Below are 18,045 nucleotides of genomic sequence, written 5' to 3'. Positions count from 1 at the left end.
GCCTTTTTTTTTTTTTTTTTTTGATGAATTTGTGTTCCCACTTATCATTGTGTTCCCACTTTAGCACCTTCGTATGATTTTTCCTTTTTCTTCTCTTCTTTTGAGGGTTGGGAGGGGAAGCGTCTGTGGAGACGTCAAATAAGGCCCGTCTATTTTGACTTGATTGCTAAAGGAAACACAAAGTAGAATAAAGTAAAATTTTTGGAAAAGAAAGGTAAGCTTTTATCTAACTTATAGGAATTTCCAAGCAATAAAATACTTAATTCCAAGAAAGAAAATACCACGTGCTACAATATCAAACCTTGTTGACAAGGAAGTCACCATTTAAAACATAAATGAATACTATAACTCTTTACCTTCCAAGCAATTGCTCAGTAACTTTTGACCGTAACGTATCAAACCTTGTTGACAAGAAAGTCACCGTTTAATTTTTCAGTGTTCGATTGAGATTCATTTATTTTATTAAAATTAAATTTTTTTTACTAAATATATTATAAATAAATGTAAAAATTAAATAAAATAATACAATAAAACTTATATATAATAAAATAAAATAAAAACGTAATAGAACTTATAAATAATAGTAAAAATAGTAAAATTAGTTGGCAAAAAATATTTTTTTGCCAAACACACCCTAAAACAAAAATGAATATCATAACTCTTACCTTACAAGCAATTGCTCAATTACTTTTGACCGTGACATATCAAACCTTGTTCATATGAAAGTATGTTCATATACAAGCAATTGCTCAATTACTTTGACAGCCAATTGCAGTAGCAGTTGATACGTAGAAGAAGAGGAGGGCCAATTACGCACCAACTCTAATGGCCTGTTTGGGAGTTTAGAGAGGGAGGGGAGTAGAGGGGAGTAGTGGGGAGGAGAGTAGAGGAGAATGATTACCCTCCACCTTATTTGGATGTTTTTATAATTAGTAAGGAGGAATGGAGTAATTAGCCCTTCCCCTTGTTTTTAACATTGTAATTTTATAAATATAATAAGGGTAAATTAGGTAATTTACTTTATCAATAATTTTATGTGCTCTACTCTCCCTCCAAATCTCTCCAATTTGGGAGAATTAAAAATGAGAGGGTTGGAGGTAGTTGAAACCCCTTCAAACCCCTTCAAACCCCTTCAAACCCCTCCCCCTCCTTCCTTAAAAAACTCTCAAACAATGTAATTGAATTACTCCCCTTCCCTCTACTCTACTCTCCCTCCTTTTTTAAACATCCAAACAAGCCATAATAGAAAATGAATTGTTTGACCCATGACTGCCGGTCCCTGTCTCACACTCTCACTTACACTTTACACCACTGCCAGCGTTATTTAAAGAGGCTTTTTGAGCTTTTTCAGTCGCACCTGCAATTTCCTAAATTTGTAAACTAAACTAAACTCAGCTCATTGCACATCCATTCCTTCATGACTTTTATACCATCATCATCATCTTCTTCTTCTTCTTCCCATGGATGCAAATACGATGTCTTTCTTAGTTTTAGAGGTGAGGACACCCGCACAAAATTTACAGACCATCTATATAGTGCTTTGAAACGAAAAGGCATATCCACTTTTAGGGATGATGAAAAACTCAAGCAGGGAAAATTCATTGCCTCAGAGCTCTTGAAAGCAATAGAAGAATCAAGATTTGCTGTCATTATTCTCTCAAGAGACTATGCTTCTTCAAGGTGGTGCTTGACTGAACTAACAAAGATGTTGAGTGCATGGAAAAGACGCAATTGGTAGTTCTACCTGTCTTCCATTATGTGGATCCATGTCATGTGCGGAATCAAAGGGGGACTTTTGCAGAAGCCTTTGCAGAGCATGAAGAACGTCTCAAGAATAACATAGGGAGTGTTCAAATGTGGAAAGCTGCTTTGACAAAAGTTGCTGCTCTCGCTGGATGGGATTTAAAGAATAGGTAAGAATTTGGCAAAAATACAAATTATATCTGTTAAGTTTAGTCAATTGTCTTTTGGTTCTTTAAGTTTCATTTTTGTCAGTTTGATCCTATAAGTTCATATTTTTTGTCACCGTTAGTCTGTCCATAACTCTGTTAACTAAAATAAAATAAAATAATCAAACCAAAAAATTATTAAAATTTCTATTTTTAAATGCGAATTACACCTGCTAGATTTTGTCAATTGTCATTTTGCTTCTAAAAGTTTCATGTTTTTGTCATTTTAGTCATGTAAGTTCACATTTGTTGTCTCCATTAGTCCTTTTCAATTGCAATTTTTTTTAATGAAGTGGAGGAAAGACTAATAGTGACAAAAAAAATGTGAATTTATAGGAGCAAAATGACAAAAATAAGATTTATAGGACTAAAATGACAGCTAACCAAATTTATCGGAGGTAATTTGCATTTTTGCCTACGAATTTCTTTGGAATAATGGTATTTATTGTCAACTTTTTATATTTTCTAAAATTTATTTTTCCTTACTTTGTTTACTTGGCCACATGATCAAAGAGCATTATAAGTCTAACCATATTCTAATCCAAGTAGGACTAGATTTCTATCAAGCAAATACATGTTTACACTTTACAGAGACTTGGGCGTTACAAGAAGTTAAAGGCCCTAATGGCTCTAACATTGCCCCCATGATATATCTAACAATGACTTTCTTTGTCCCATATATATTACAAACTTTGGAATTTATAATCTCAAATAGGACTTTGGTTGAAGAACCTTGTCATGGTTTGGCATGGTAGTCCCTAAATGATTCAATATGAGCAAACAGAGATAGACTTGGCAAAAGTGAGCCCGACTCATTAATTTGACCCAAAAGTGAAGGAAAATACCTGATTTGAGCTAGAGATTTTTTCACCACAAGCAAAAACGGGTTGACTTAGACCAGATCTAGCTTCTTCTTTTTTCCTTGGTAGTGTACTGGTCAATCCGTCTAACTTGTGACCAACCCTTTTAATTTTTTTTTCTAAAAATAAAAATTAGACTATATAAGCTAGCAAATCACTCCAAATACAAAATTATGTAAAGGTAACATGACATCAACCATCTAAGTAACATGACATCAACCATCTAAAGGTAATGACTATGTTGAATCAAATACCAATTGATGAAACACGAGTTCGTCAGTTGTAGTGAGGTCGTCTAGACGGGACTAGAGGTCTGCTTGTGCCGCGACGGAAGAAGAAATTCTCCAGAATGGTCACCGGTGTGGTGCCTGCCACAACGTCTCCGATGCCAAAGTTAGTACAAGGGAGTTTATAATAATAGACTATAAAAATGATTAGGGATATCTTGTCACTGTGTTCATACCTTCTGTTGGCAATGCGTGGGCTTTATATATGTTGTTCCAGATTCTAGCCGTTGTGGCAGTTATTGTGGCTTTAATGCCTCTTTCAGTAACGCTTCTTGCTGAGTAATGGGGTTTTAATATGCCTTCAACGGTTCGTCCAGCTGGTTCTGTAACCGTCCGGGGTATTATTGGTGGCATTGAATGATCCTGATATCCTCGTCAGTGACGTGTATACTTGTTTAGGCTCGTCTCAGAGAGTGGTCTCGTCAGTCCCATCAGATACCTTTAGTCTCGTCAGTAGTTAATCTCGTCAGTCCCATCAGATGCCTTAGTCTCGTCTGTAGTTGATCTCGTCAGTCCCATCAGATGCCCCCGGATTCTGTGGTCGTCATGACGTTCCATGACGACCATAGAAGATGAAAGGTTTTTTTTTTTTTATAATAATTTTTTGGCTACGTCAATAGTATACATCCATCTAGGCGGAATCTTATCACGAGGCTTCATCAGTAATGTACATCCGTCTAGGCAGAATCTTATTACTTACTTCGTCGGTAATGTACATCCGTCAAGGCGGAATCTTATTACCTAGCCATTCTCGATGATCTTTTGGCTTCGTCGGTAATGTACATCCGTCAAGGCGGAAGCTTATTACCTAGCCATTCTCGATGATCTTTTGGCTTCGTCGGTAATGTACATCCGTCAAGGCGGAATCTTATTACTTACTTCGTCGGTAATGTACATCCGTCAAGGCGGAATCTTATTACCTAGCCATTTTCGATGATCTTTTGGCTTCATCAGTAATGTACATCTGTCAAGGCGGAATCTTATTACTTACTTCGTCGGTAATGTACATCCGTCAAGGCGGAATCTTATTACCTAGCCATTTTCGATGATCTTTTGGCTTCGTCAGTAATGTACATCCGTCAAGGCGGAATCTTATTACTTACTTCGTCGGTAATGTACATCCGTCAAGGCGGAATCTTATTACCTAGCCATTTTCGATGATCTTTTGGCTTCATCAGTAATGTACATCCGTCAAGGCGGAATCTTATTACTTACTTCGTCGGTAATGTACATCCGTCAAGGCGGAATCTTATTACCTAGCCATTTTCGATGATCTTTTGTCTTCGTCAGTAAACCGACGATCTGGATGCTCCCTCTTTCGTCCTTTACGTTCGTCCTCCATCTTTCCCCTTTCTTCTGTTTTCTCCATATCTTTAATGGCGGCTAGCGCATCCTCAGCATTCATGTACTTTTGCGCCTTTAAGAGCATTTCTGCCATCGTCTTAGGTGGATTTTTTGCCAGCGAAACCACAAACTCTCTAGACTTCAGCCCTGCTTTAAAGGTCGTCAGTTGTACTTTGTCATCAGCGTCGTCCACTTCCAGGGTTTCTCAGGTAAAGCGTTTCACGTATGACCGCAAGGTTTCTTTCTCCCGTTGCTTAACAGTGAGTAGGTGGTCCGCTGGTCTCTTAGGACGTTGCCCTCCGACGAAATGGCGCAGAAAGGCGCTACTCAACTGTTCGAAGCTATCAATGGATGAGGTTGGCAACTTTATGAACCACTCTCTTGCAGCTCCCTTAAGTGTGGTAGGGAAGGAACGACACATTATTTCATCAGGGGGCTGTTGGAGGCCTAATGTCGTCTTGAAGGTATTAAGGTGATCTTGGGGGTCCTTAAGCCCGTCAAAATGCTCAAGCTGAGGCAACCGAAACTTCGCCGGCACTGGTCGTTCCAAGACTGCCACGGTGAAAGGAGAATCTGTTGCCCTGACCATTCTATCTAGGCTCTGATCTGTCTTCTCCTTAATAGCATTTCTCAGTTCGTCCATCTCTTTCCTCATCTCTTGAAGAAGATCAGAATTTTGTTCGTCTAGAGTAGTGGTCCTTCGTCGGTCGCTTCTCCCATGGCTGTCTCCTTCATCCTCTTGTACAACTCTAGACCGATTCTCCTTATGCTGAAGCTGTTGTCTCATCTCCTGATTCTGCCTGGTGAGTTCTTCAACGGTGGCCGCAAGAGCTTTGACTTGCTGGGCTAAGGCCACTGAATCTTGGTTGGACTCCATCTGAATATTGAAGTTGGTAGAAACTACGCTTTCGAACCGTTAGTACGAAAATGTCGTTCCCACAGACGGCGCCAAACTGATGAAACACGAGTTCGTCAGTTGTAGTGAGGTCGTCCAGACGGGACTAGAGGTCTGCTTGTGCCGCGACGGAAGAAGAAATTCTCCAGAATGGTCACCGGTGTGGTGCCTGCCACAACGTCTCCGATGCCAAAGTTAGTACAAGGGAGTTTATAATAATAGACTATAAAAATGATTAGGGATATCTTGTCACTGTGTTCATACCTTCTGTTGGCAATGCGTGGGCTTTATATATGTTGTTCCAAATTCTAGCCGTTGTGGCAGTTATTGTGGCTTTAATGCCTCTTTCAGTAACGCTTCTTGCTGAGTAATGGGGTTTTAATATGCCTTCAACGGTTCGTCCAAATGGTTCTCAGAACCGTCCGGGGTATTATTGGTGGCATTGAATGATCCTGATATCCTCGTCAGTGACGTGTATACTTGTTTAGGCTCGTCTCAGAGAGTGGTCTCGTCAGTCCCATCAGATACCTTTAGTCTCGTCAGTAGTTAATCTCGTCAATCCCATCAGATGCCTTAGTCTCGTCTGTAGTTGATCTCGTCAGTCCCATCACCAATCACTAAAACTTTTTTATTTTCTTGTTTGACCATGGGACAACAAGATTTAGAGAAATTGAGCTTATAATATAAATTTTGAGAGTATCCAGTAGCTCAAGTTGAAATAACATCTCTACATCTGTGGTAAAAGGCACAACGCTTTGGTCTAAACCTCAAATTTCTGCAATAAAACTCATAGCATCCTTGGCATTGTCAGTCTCATCTGTGACAAGTGAACCTCTATCTCTTTCATTTTTTTCAAGTGGAACAAAGTTGAGCGAACGAGAGTCAAATAAATGCACCACCATCACACAAGAATGCCACTAGAGTTGAGGACACTTATTGTTCTATTTCTTTTTTTAAAAATCTAAAAATATTTTTGTCTAATTATAAGGAGTTTTTTAATAAAATAGTTTTTTTTAAGAACCAAAACAAAACTATGTTGGTTTGGACACTTAGGGGTGTTTGGTAAAGTAATTTGAGATGTGATTTTTTGTAATTTTTTGAAATACGTGTGGGTGAAAAAGTGTATGAAAATGTGTGTAATGTTGTTAAAAATATAAAAATGTGAGTTTAAAATGGTATAACAAACAGACCCTTAATAGCAAAGAACCTAAATTTTATAGTGGTGATATTATTGGTGAACTTTGAATTGTGTAAACTTAAGAATCTATGCATTATTTAACTTTTGCTTTTGACTATTTTGTTATTTTTGACATTCAATATTTTTTTTTTGTTCATTTATTTATTTTTTGCATGTGGAAAAAAATATAGGTTGACCTGTAAACCCATTGAACCAATTTACAACTTGTTTAAGATGACACATTTTTAACCTTAACCCGATTAACTCACCCTGAACCTGACCCAACACAACCTGTTTGCTAGGTCTATACACAAACGTGGTAATCCACATTATACAAGTGACTTGAGGATTTTACATAGCTTTGGATTGTACAATCTACCCATAATGTCTTCATTTGAATGCTTGCCTCTTTTTTATAGTTTGCATTTCCTGCAGAATTTCCTTGATAAGCAGGTAAATATGTTTAGGGCAAATGGATTGGCAAAAACTAGAATTATGCAGTTTATTTTATGAAATAAAATTGGGAAAACAGCAATCCAAGAAAAGTTCAATAGAGGAATTAATATAATCAGGCACTCTCAACTCATTAAACTCTTATAGTCATAAAGAAACACATGGCTCTCAATTATAGAACATATAATGTCACCAAAAAAAAAAAAAAATCAAACCTCACTTACAGTGCCATATTTTACACTTTAAAATTCACGTTCTCATACTGAACAAAGCTCTAGATATGCTTAAGCTGAATGCTTTTTTTTCCCCTCTCAATATGGCTAGCTTGGCCTCATCGTTTTTTTTTTTTTTTTTTTTTTTTTTTTTTTTTTTTTTTTTTGGGTGTGTGTGGCTATTTTCTTGGCAGACCTGAATCTATAGTTATCGAAGAAATCATTAAAAGGATATTTAGTGAGTTGAATTGTAAATTCTCAAGTGTTTATGAGGACTTTGTTGGAATGGACTCTTGTGTGAAGGAAATGTTGGATGATGTTCATTTTGTTGGGATTTGTGGGATGAGTGGAATAGGAAAAACAACTCTTGCACAAGAAAATTATAAAAGAATTTCTCATAACTATGAAGCTACCAACTTTATTGCTAATATTAGACAAGAAACTAAAACTCGAGGTCTAGTTTCTTTGCAGAAAACACTTCTTTCCAAGATCCTCATGGAAAGTGATATAAATGTATGGAATGTTCCTGAAGGAATCAATCTTTTGAGGAACACATTAAGTAATAAAAAGGTTTTTATTGTTCTTGATGATGTGGATGAAGATGAACAATTAGGAGCATTTGCAAGGAAACATGATTGGTTTGGTCCAAGGAGTAGAATCATTCTAACAAGCAGAGATAGTCATTTACTGAAAAGATGTGATGTGAATGATATATATAGTGCTAAGGGGTTGAGTAATGATGATGCTTTGCAGCTTTTAGTTGGAAAGCTTTCAAAAAACCTTACCCTAAAGAAAATTATGTGGATTTTCTAAGGGTTTTGTGAATTATGCTCAAGGCCTTCCTTTAGCTCTTAAAGTTTTAGGTTCTTTGTTGTTTGCTAAAAGAACGGAAGAATGGAAAAGTGCCCTAGATAAACTAATAGAAGAATCTAATAAAAAAATCTTGGATATACTTCAAATTAGTTTTGATGGGCTAACATATATGCAACAAGAATTGTTTTTAGATATTGCATGTTTTTTCAAAGGAGAGAACAAAGATTGCTTAGGAGATAATTCATACTACAATATTGGTGTTCTTATGGAAAAATCACACATAACCATTAGTGACCATGGAACATTGTGGATGCATGATATGCTACAAGAAATGGGTCAAGAAATTATACGTCATGAATCCCCTAAAGAGCCCAATAGAAGAAGTAGGTTATGGTCTTATGAGGATGCCCTTCATGTGTTGAAGAATAATATTGTAAGTTGACTAAGCTAGATCTAAACTTTAAGAAATAAATATATTATTACAAACTCTTCTAATAATATGCCAATTATTATAATTTCATTTTCATTCATTATTAGGGAACTGAGGTTGTTGAAAGCATAATGCTAACTGCACCTATTCAAAAAGTGGAAAACTTGAGTGCAAAAGCCTTCTCAAATATGAAAAAACTAAGAGAATGAAAATAAAGAAGTAGCTTCAGTTCTTCAGTTCATGAAAAATAACATACAAAGTTCTTCAGTTCATTAACATGAAAATCAAGAAACTCCTTGGTCACAAAACCCTTGGCGTAAAGACACAGTAGCTTCTACAGAGAGAATGATGACCTAGGGCAAATTTTGTCTCTGGTCACAATGTGTGAAATCTGTTTTCAACACTTTTCATCACCTTGCATCCCTTGTGATGGCCCTAAAAATAATCCTTATATATGTTTAGGGTTGTGAGAAAAGAAACCCTACACGAATACACTAGGATGTGCGTGTAATTAGATCTGAAAAGTCTGATTTCATAATTCTCGATGGATACAACTTCGTCGAGCTGCTGTCAAGCTTCAACATTAAACCTCGATAGATTAGTTCTGTCGAGACATCTGTCGAGCTTTAATGAACACCACTTCTTCACTTGTTTCTTGGACAAATTTGCATGGCTTTAACACTTAACTTGAACAACATGTTCTTGAAGTATCAAACCATCCTAGATCTACTCAAATACAAGTAAAGTATGTTTTGTTAAAGGATTAGCCAATTTACATAACATATGTCTCTAACAATTCTCACATATATCCTAACATAAAGAAAAACATGGCTCTCAATTATAGAACATATACTGTCACCAAAAAAAAAAATCAAACCTCAATTACAGCACCATATTTTACTCTTTAAAAATTCACATTTTCTTACTGAAAAAGCTCTAGATTATACTTTTTATCAACCAAAAAAAAAAAAACTCTGGATTATGCTTAAGCTGAATACTTTTTTCCCCCTCTCAATATGTCTAGCTTTGCCTCATCGTGCTTTTTTTTGGTGTGTGTGGCTATTTTCTTTGTAGACCTGAATCTATAGTTATCGAAGAAATCATTAAAAGGATATTTAGTGAGTTGAATTGTAAATTCTCAAGTGTTTATGAGGACCTTGTTGGAATGGACTCTTGTGTGGAGAGAATGTTGGATTCATACTTGTCTGAAGGGTTGGATGATGTTCATTTTGTTGGGATTTGTGGGATGGGTGGAATAGGCAAAACAACTCTTGCACAAGAAATTTATAAAAGAATTTCTCATAACTATGAAGTTACCAGCTTTATTGTTAATATTAGAGAAGAAACTAAAACTCGAGGTCTAGTTTCTTTACAGAAACAACTGCTTTCCAAGATCCTTATGGAAAGTGAAATAAATGTATGGAATATTCCTAAAGGAATCAATCTTCTGAGGAATTCATTAAGTAATAAAAAGGTTTTTATTGTTTTGGACGATGTGGATGAAGATGAACAATTAGGAGCATTAGTAGGGAAGCATGATTGGTTTGGTCCAGGGAGTAGAATCATTGTAACAAGCAGAGATAGTCATCTATTGAAAAGATGTGGTGTGAATGATATATATAGTGCTAAGGGGTTGAGTAATGATGATGCTTTGCAACTTTTTAGTTGGAGAGCTTTCAATAAACCTTACCCTGAAGAAAATTATGTGAATTTTTCTAAGGGTTTTGTGAATTATGCTCAAGGCCTTCCTTTAGCTCTTAAAGTTTTAGGTTCTTTATTGTTTGCTAAAAGAACGGAAGAATGGAAAAGTGCCCTAGATAAACTAAAAGAAGAACCTAATAAAAAAAAATTTGGATATACTTCAAATTAGTTTTGATGGGCTAACATATATGCAAAAAGAATTGTTTTTAGATACTGCATGTTTTTTCAAAGGAGAGAACAAAGATTGCATAGGAGATAATCCAGACTACAATCTTGGTGTTCTTATGGAAAAATCTCTCATAACTATCAGTGACGATGGAACATTGTGGATGCATGATATGCTACAAGAAATGGGTCAAAAAATTATACATCGCGAATCCCCTAAAGAGCCCAGTAGACGAAGTAGGTTGTGGTCTTATGAGGATGCCCTTCATGTGTTGAAGAATAATACTGTAAGTTGACTAATCGAGATCTAAACTTAAAGAAATAAATATATTATTACAAACTCTTCTAATAATATGCCAATTATTATAATTTCATTTTCATTTGTTATTAGGGAACTGAAGTTGTTGAAAGCATAATGCTAATTGCATCTATTCAAAAAGTGAAAAACTTGAGTGCAGAAACCTTCGCAAATATGAAAAAACTGAGATTGCTAAAAATTCATAATACGCATCATTCAAAAGACCTCTTTAGAGGTAATGTGCAACTTTTACAAGGCCTCAGTTATCTTTCGAATGAGTTATGGTTTTTAGAATGGCATGGATATCATTTAAAAATCTTGCCAAACAATTTCCAACCAAAGAAACTTGTCAAATTGATAATGTGTTACAGTGGTATCAGACAACTATGGAAAAGAATTATGGTAAGATTTTCATTTATAAAAATGTGTAATTTATTCAATTTCATTTAGGCTTGACTTTATCTAATTTATTGCTTTATGACAGACTTTAGATGAGTTAAAACTTATTGACCTAAGTTACTCTCAAAACTTGATCGAGACCCCGAACTTCAGTGGAGCACCAAATTTAAAGGAGTTGATTCTTCGAGATTGTACAAGACTATCTAAGATTCATGCATCTCTTGGAAATCTCAAACGGCTTGTTCGATTGGATCTGAATGGTTGCAAATCCCTCAAAAGTCTTCCTAACAAGATTGGCTTGGAAGCTCTTGAAATATTCGATCTTGGTGGTTGTTCAAGGCTAGAGAAGTTTCCGGAGATTGTGGGAAATATGTCACGTTTGTCAAAACTTTATTTGAACAAGACTCCTATAAAAGATCTATCATTATCCATGGAGCTTGTAACTGGTCTTATTAAATTGGATCTAAGAGATTGCAAAAATCTTTCAAGTTTTCCAAATGCCTATTGTGGTTTGATGTCTCTAAAAATTCTCATTTTATCTGGATGCTCAAAAATTGATGAACTACCAGAGAATTTGGGAAATCTTGAAGGCTTGAAGGTGCTAGATGTGAGTAAAACTGCTATAAAAGCGTTACCTACATCTATCAATCTCTTAAAAAATTTCAAACTACTGTCTCTTTGTGGATGTGAAGGGTTATCACCTAAATCATCAAATAAGCTCATCAGCTTTCGACGAAGAAGTCTATATCCCATGGGCATGTTAGTGCATTCTTTATCAAGTTTATGCTCTTTGACCCACCTAGATCTACGTTTTTGCAATCTTCAGTCAATCCCAGATGAAATTGGCTGTTTGTCATCTTTATTAGATTTAGATTTAGAAGGAAATAATTTCATTTGCCTTCCTAAAAGTTTGATTCAACTATCTAATCTGAGAGGTCTTTGGTTGAATTTTTGCACTAGTCTTCCATCATTACCAAAGCTTCCATTAAATATTGAGGGTATTGGTGCAAAATGTTGTACCTCACTGGAAACATTTTCAATAAGACCAGAAGACAAATTTGTGCCGGCACTTGATCTTACCAATTGCGTCAAATTGATTGAGAATCAAGACTATAGTGACCTGTTGTCTGGAATGCTAAGACGTTATATCATTGATGACCAGGTCTCTCTCTCTCTCTCTCTCTCTCTCTCTCTCTCTCTCTGTCTGTTGCATGTGAGATTCTAAGCATTATGATTTTTACGTTTCAGAGACATGATAAGCGAGAACAGTACTACGGTCTTGTGATTCCTGGAAGCAAAATTCCGAAATGGCTTAGCCACAAAAATGTGGGGACGTCAGTGAATCTGCAAGTGCCTTCTTCAGATTTATTATGTAACAAATTGATGGGAGTCGTTGGGAGTTTTGTTTATGTATTCCGCCAGCATCATTCATTTGACCAACTTCATAATTTTAATTGGGGAGGTTCAAGATATGAGCATGAGCTTATTTGTTCCATATACGCCAACGGATGTGAAATTTGCAGACGGGGACTTCCAGCATCCAAGGAATTTTGTAAGATTGAATCGTGTCAACTTGTACTGTTTTTTTTACCCTCTAAATACTTCGGGCATGACTGGAAAGAAGAATTGAATGGAGTCGATGCTAATGGACTCACCCAGATTGAGGTTAAATTTGAAACCAAAGGTCCAGGCTTGGAGATTACAAAATGCGGGGCCAGCTTGGTATTCGAACAAGACATTGAAGATCTCAAGCAAACTAAGGCTTGGCCTAGCAACTGTAGCATCACTCCTTATGAGGATGATTTAGATACCAAAATTGAGCAAAGTCGGGATGAGGCTGGACCTAGTGGAGAAGCTACGGGCTCTAATGCCATAGATCCACCCCACCCAAAGTGGATACAACTCCCTAATCTGATTCAAAGTCTTGTGCTTTGTTTGGGAAACTGGCTTGGGAATATATGTACACCAGGTCAAGGTAACCCTGATTCTGAGGAGGAGGAGGAAGTGGAAGTGGAAGTCCAGTGGAAGTGGTAGCTGTGATGAATCTGCCGGCTGATACGCCTGTTTTTTTTTTTTTTTTCTCGTGATTTTGTGTAAGTCACCATCTTTCTCTCTCTCTCACTGAACTTGTTTGTAGCTATATATTTCTTCTCTTTAAGTTTTTTATTTTTTAGAATCTTTTTCTTGGCATATGCTTTCATTTTAAAAAAAAATATTTGTGACAATGGCCATTTTACTTCAGTAATTCACTAATTTGTGATACTTATTTCTGCCAGTTGCCCCAAACTGGATGCTATGAAGTTATTGGACCTTGTTGCTTGTTGGCGAGGGAAATAGTAACATTGTAGCAGGCAAGATATGTGCAAATGATTGTGTGCTCATCGTTTTTGTTTAATTATGTAAGAGGGTAAAATCCACACTTTTTTTCGCTCTATTGATGGTATTTACTAGTACAAGTTTCCATAGGAGAATACAATACATGCATCCCACTTATTCGGGCCCTTTTTTTCTTTCACTACATTAACCCTTTTGAAATCTGAAAGGGAGCCAATGATTTTTTCAGTTGTATTATTCATGATCTCTGAGGCTATGATGAATTTTGTTAAGTTTGTTGATTAGAATGCTGTGGAAATTGTGCCTTTTCGTTTTCGAATTTCAATGGACTATCTTCTATCAATTGAATATCTTTAATTGTGTTATTGCTGATCAGAATCATCTCTATTATTGTACTCAGCACAAACTTCTATTTTATTTATTTAGTTTTGCCTGTTGTCTATGCATTTCATTTTCAGTCTATGAGCGTACAGATACGATTCTTGACAATTCAGAATGAATTAGAAACTTCTCATCATCTTATTTGTAAAGAGGCCATGCAACGGTGGATGGCAGAGACATTGTCCTACTGCCAGTAGCATGGGCTTTGGTGCTACTACCTCTGCCACCGCCGACTACACCATCTTTTGGTAATCTGGGGTTGATGCTGATGATGGTTGAGAGGAACAGGGTTCAGCAACTCAAAAGATTGCAAAAAACTCCCAGAAAGATTGTCAGAAAGTATGTTTTGCGTCTATCTACTTTTTTTTCTAATGTGGATTTTCCTTTTCTTTCCCAGAAACTTTCATTTTTTTTTTATTACATTTGTTTCTTGTGTGTGACTATTTCTCTGTTTGGCTGCAAGGAAACTAGATGAAAATTAACATAGAAAGGGTACAAAGCTTTTGATTCTATCTTGTTTTGATGTTTTAGTTTCGGGAGTTGTAATGCTAACTAATGTGGGCTGAAATAGTGGTGCCAGACTTAGTTCTTGAGTTCTCCACATTCTGGGTTCCCTTTGGAACATATATATTTTGTTATCTTATACTACATTTTTTATTTTTCATAGAAATTGGATGAGTGACAAAATGCTGGAGGTTATGCTTTCTTATGGTTTTTGTTTTCATAAGCACTGCTCAAGCAAGCCAGTCTGTTTGACCTTGTTGGCAATTTTTTTCCTTAACATAAAATGCTTTTTTTTTTTTTACCAAGAAAATAGGAGGAGCTTATTGTGAATTATGTTGTCTTGTATATATGTTTTCTGAAGGTACCAGTTGGAGCTATGACAGAAAGCTTCGGAGGAGAATATAACTGTATATTTGGGACAGCTTGTTGAAAGACCCACATTGCTTTACTGCTTATTCACGAGCTGGGTCACTTGATAAGGAAGCCCCATAATAGCACGTGTATTTCTCGCCCCTACGCCTAAGGTGGCTCTGGTTCAGCAGGTAAACTACTATTTATCATGTTGGTTTTGTTATTTGAGGTTCAGCTTTGGGTTGTATTTAAGTTTGAGACAATTTTTGTAATTTAAGCTGGTATAATGCACAATAATGAAGTGGTGTGCTCCTAGGCTTGGCTGAGGTGGTAGGTGTGCAGGGCATGAGAAGGGGGTTGTGCTGTTGGTTTTTAGTACTTATTTATGCAATTTTTCATCGCGATTTTAAGAAGGGGCTTTTTGATTCTGCATGCTTCAAGTTCACCTTGGAAGGGAGTTTGGCATTTAATAAATAGAATCATGATTATACTACAACCTCATTACTCCTTGAAATATATTAACAAAATCAAAATAAGGCTTGACTACCAGAAAATATTTGGTGTCAATTTCGAGTATTGAGGATTCAATTGCTAGTAATTGGCCAACCTTGATGGTGCGTGTGGGCTATTGGCCTCTTTATCTGGTGACAAAGTGTCACAGGTAATGATTTTCACAGCTATCAAATTATCTCTTCATCACATGCACCACCGCTTGCTGTTGTAGTTAGCAAGATCTAGCAAATCTAAATGCTTTAATGGCTGCATGCATCACTGATTAATGCTGTAAGATTGTAAAAAAATTAAAATTTGTTGGATTGTTGATGGTTGCAGTTACTATACGAATGCTTACATTCCTATGGTATACAGTATTCTCTTAACTGTAACAGAAATTTGGCCTTGGCCAACTTTAACAGACTTGAGTGTTTTTGACCTATGAAGCACGGGTGCGGCGTTTGGGCCGCCGCACCCGCGTCGGACGCGGCCGGACGCGGCGACGCGCAGGCGACGCCGCTGCCTGCGCGTCCGTGCTGCGTCCGGCAATAAAAAATCATTTTTTTTGGCGTGATCCGCGCCGATACGGCGCCGATTCGGCCCGAATCGGTCCGTATCGGGTGAAATCGGTCCGGCCGATACTAAATAAATCGGCCGATACAGGCCGAAATTCAAAAAAAAAAAACAACAACAACAACAGGTGCGTATGGCTGGAAAAAAAAAAAAAAAAAGGTGCAAACGCACCGTTTGGAAAAAAACCAAGACCCAACCCTCTCACTCTTCATTGTTCTTGCGCCTCTCTCCCACTCTCTACCTTCACTCTTCAGCTAGGCTCTCTCCTATTCTCTGTATTCTAGTTATTATTTACCATTGCTCTTAAATTTGGTATATATTTATATAATGTGAAAAAAGTATGTTTAGCAATATATTAAAAATATAAATAAAAATATTTTTAATAATTTTTTAATCGCCGCACCCGCACCCTATTTTTTCAAAAATTGCCGAGTCCCGCACCCGCTCCCGCACCCGCACCCGAATCCCGAAACGCACCCGTGCTTCATAGTTTTTGACATACTTTTTTGGGTTAAATAAGTACTTACACTATATTATAATGATGCGCAGTTACTTGTAATCTGTTTGAGTTTCTTGCTTGTATATTTCTCTACATTGAACTGCATTCTCATTTTATTTTTACATCAAAATGTTGAAATTTGAAGTTGCTTGCATTTCAGGATCCAGTGACAAAAGAAACATTGGAAATGGAGTTGTGACGTATGAAAATGCAGTTAGTGAAGCTGGAATCTAAAGTTTTTTGTATTCTGGTTTTATTCAAGTGAATTTGTATAATTACATATAATAGTTTTTTAATATAATCAAGAGATTCTATAATGCAAACATGGTGTTAGAGGTGTCTTTTGGAAGATTGACAATTGTGGAACTTCATCATTTGTTGTATTTTGTATTGTGCGTCCGCACACAAATTGGTCTCCCATTTAACCTCATAGTATACCCGATCTGTTTTCAGATTCAGTAGATTGGCTTATGTCTAAAATGCATGAACTTAAAGTCTCTACGGTTGCTGTGGACTCAGCTGCTCCAGAGGAGTGCTATAATTTAATCTGCTTCTTGTATTGAAATTTGAATCTAGTCTCTCTTAAGGTGATGGTAGACCTGCATGTTCCACTTGCCATAACTTGTTTATGCATATATTGGCAGTAAGCTATTATCTAGGGGTAACGCTTGGTTTGCATTTCCAAAACTAACTGATGGTATATTTATGTTACTAATCTTTTTTTCACTTGAATTCATTTATTATTACTTTCTTTACTGGGCCACATGACTTCTTTCTTTGTCCCTTGTATATTACGAACACAGGAATTATAAGCTCAGATTGGACTGTAGTTGTCTTTGCAAGTTTGCATAGTTTGTGCCATATATAGATACACTGTTTTAGAGTTCCCCTTTTGAACAAAGCTAACATAGCAATTTTTTTCTGCCGACAGTTTCGCAATACATAATGCCTTTTGGATTGTTGCTATATACATAGCCAGATTGATCAGTGGGACAAAGAGTTCAAATGGGCTATACAAGCCATGCAAGGAAGCGGCTTTGGACCTACACTTCAAAAATAGCCAAGGCTGCCAATATCTAACATATAGACAGAAAATCAGTATGCCATGCTCAAAATTTTAAAGAGAAGAAGCAAATTTCAAATCCATAAAGGATGTCGGACTTGCCACTTGGGCTTCTTCTTTTTTCTTTTTCTTTTTTTCTTTTTTTTTTTTTTTTTTTAACATGAACAATGATTTCATTTATGATTGAATATGAACCAAATCAAAATACAAAGCCTCCATAGTAGGAGCAGATGAATCTTCAATCCAAAAAAAAAATCATCAGAAATTAAAGTAAATATATTATTAAACAATATTAAAAGTACAAAATTTGGCCTGAAAAAATTCAAGTAATAATAATATGTTTGGTATGACAAAATTGATGAGTCTTTTGGCTAAAAATTGTAAAAAACGGAGTTTATTATTGTTATAGGTACTGTTCGAAGTTATTTAGCAAAATGAGGAGAGAGATTGAATTTCGGCAACGGTATTGCCGAAATTGCAAGAAAAAGTAGAATGTGTCAGGGGAGAGAGGAAAATTGAATTTCGGTAATGAGATTACTGAAATTCTTGTCCTGCCCTTCCTCGCAAGCCTGCCCGTAAAGTGCCCAAAATGCTGAAATGAAAAACCAATTGTGGCAATGGCATTGCCAAAAATGGGAGGAAAAAAAAAATTTGTTGCAACCAAGTTGCCGAAAATGAAGGGGGGAAAAAAATTCTACATCCACAACATTTTTCACAACAAATTATAGGTGGTTAGTTGTTATTGATTCAAATTTGAACTTAACAATAAGATAACTTTTTTGCTCCAATAATAACAATAAGTAACAACTTGTCATTTATGATTTGTTGTAAAAATATTGTGAAAATATTGTGAACGTATCATTTC

General features: G+C 36.3%; 1 pseudogene; it reads left to right on the top strand.

Annotated features, from left to right (window-relative positions):
* The first annotated feature begins 1,417 nt into the window (after positions 1-1,417).
* LOC142619007 (TMV resistance protein N-like) lies at positions 1,418-17,351 on the top strand (annotated as a pseudogene).
* Positions 17,352-18,045: the final 694 nt, after the last annotated feature.

The sequence above is a fragment of the Castanea sativa genome, chromosome 12 (genome assembly GCF_040712315.1).
Source record: "Castanea sativa cultivar Marrone di Chiusa Pesio chromosome 12, ASM4071231v1".
In the NCBI taxonomy this organism is placed as follows: Eukaryota; Viridiplantae; Streptophyta; class Magnoliopsida; order Fagales; family Fagaceae; genus Castanea; species Castanea sativa.
This window is presented reverse-complemented; position numbering and strand designations above follow the sequence as displayed.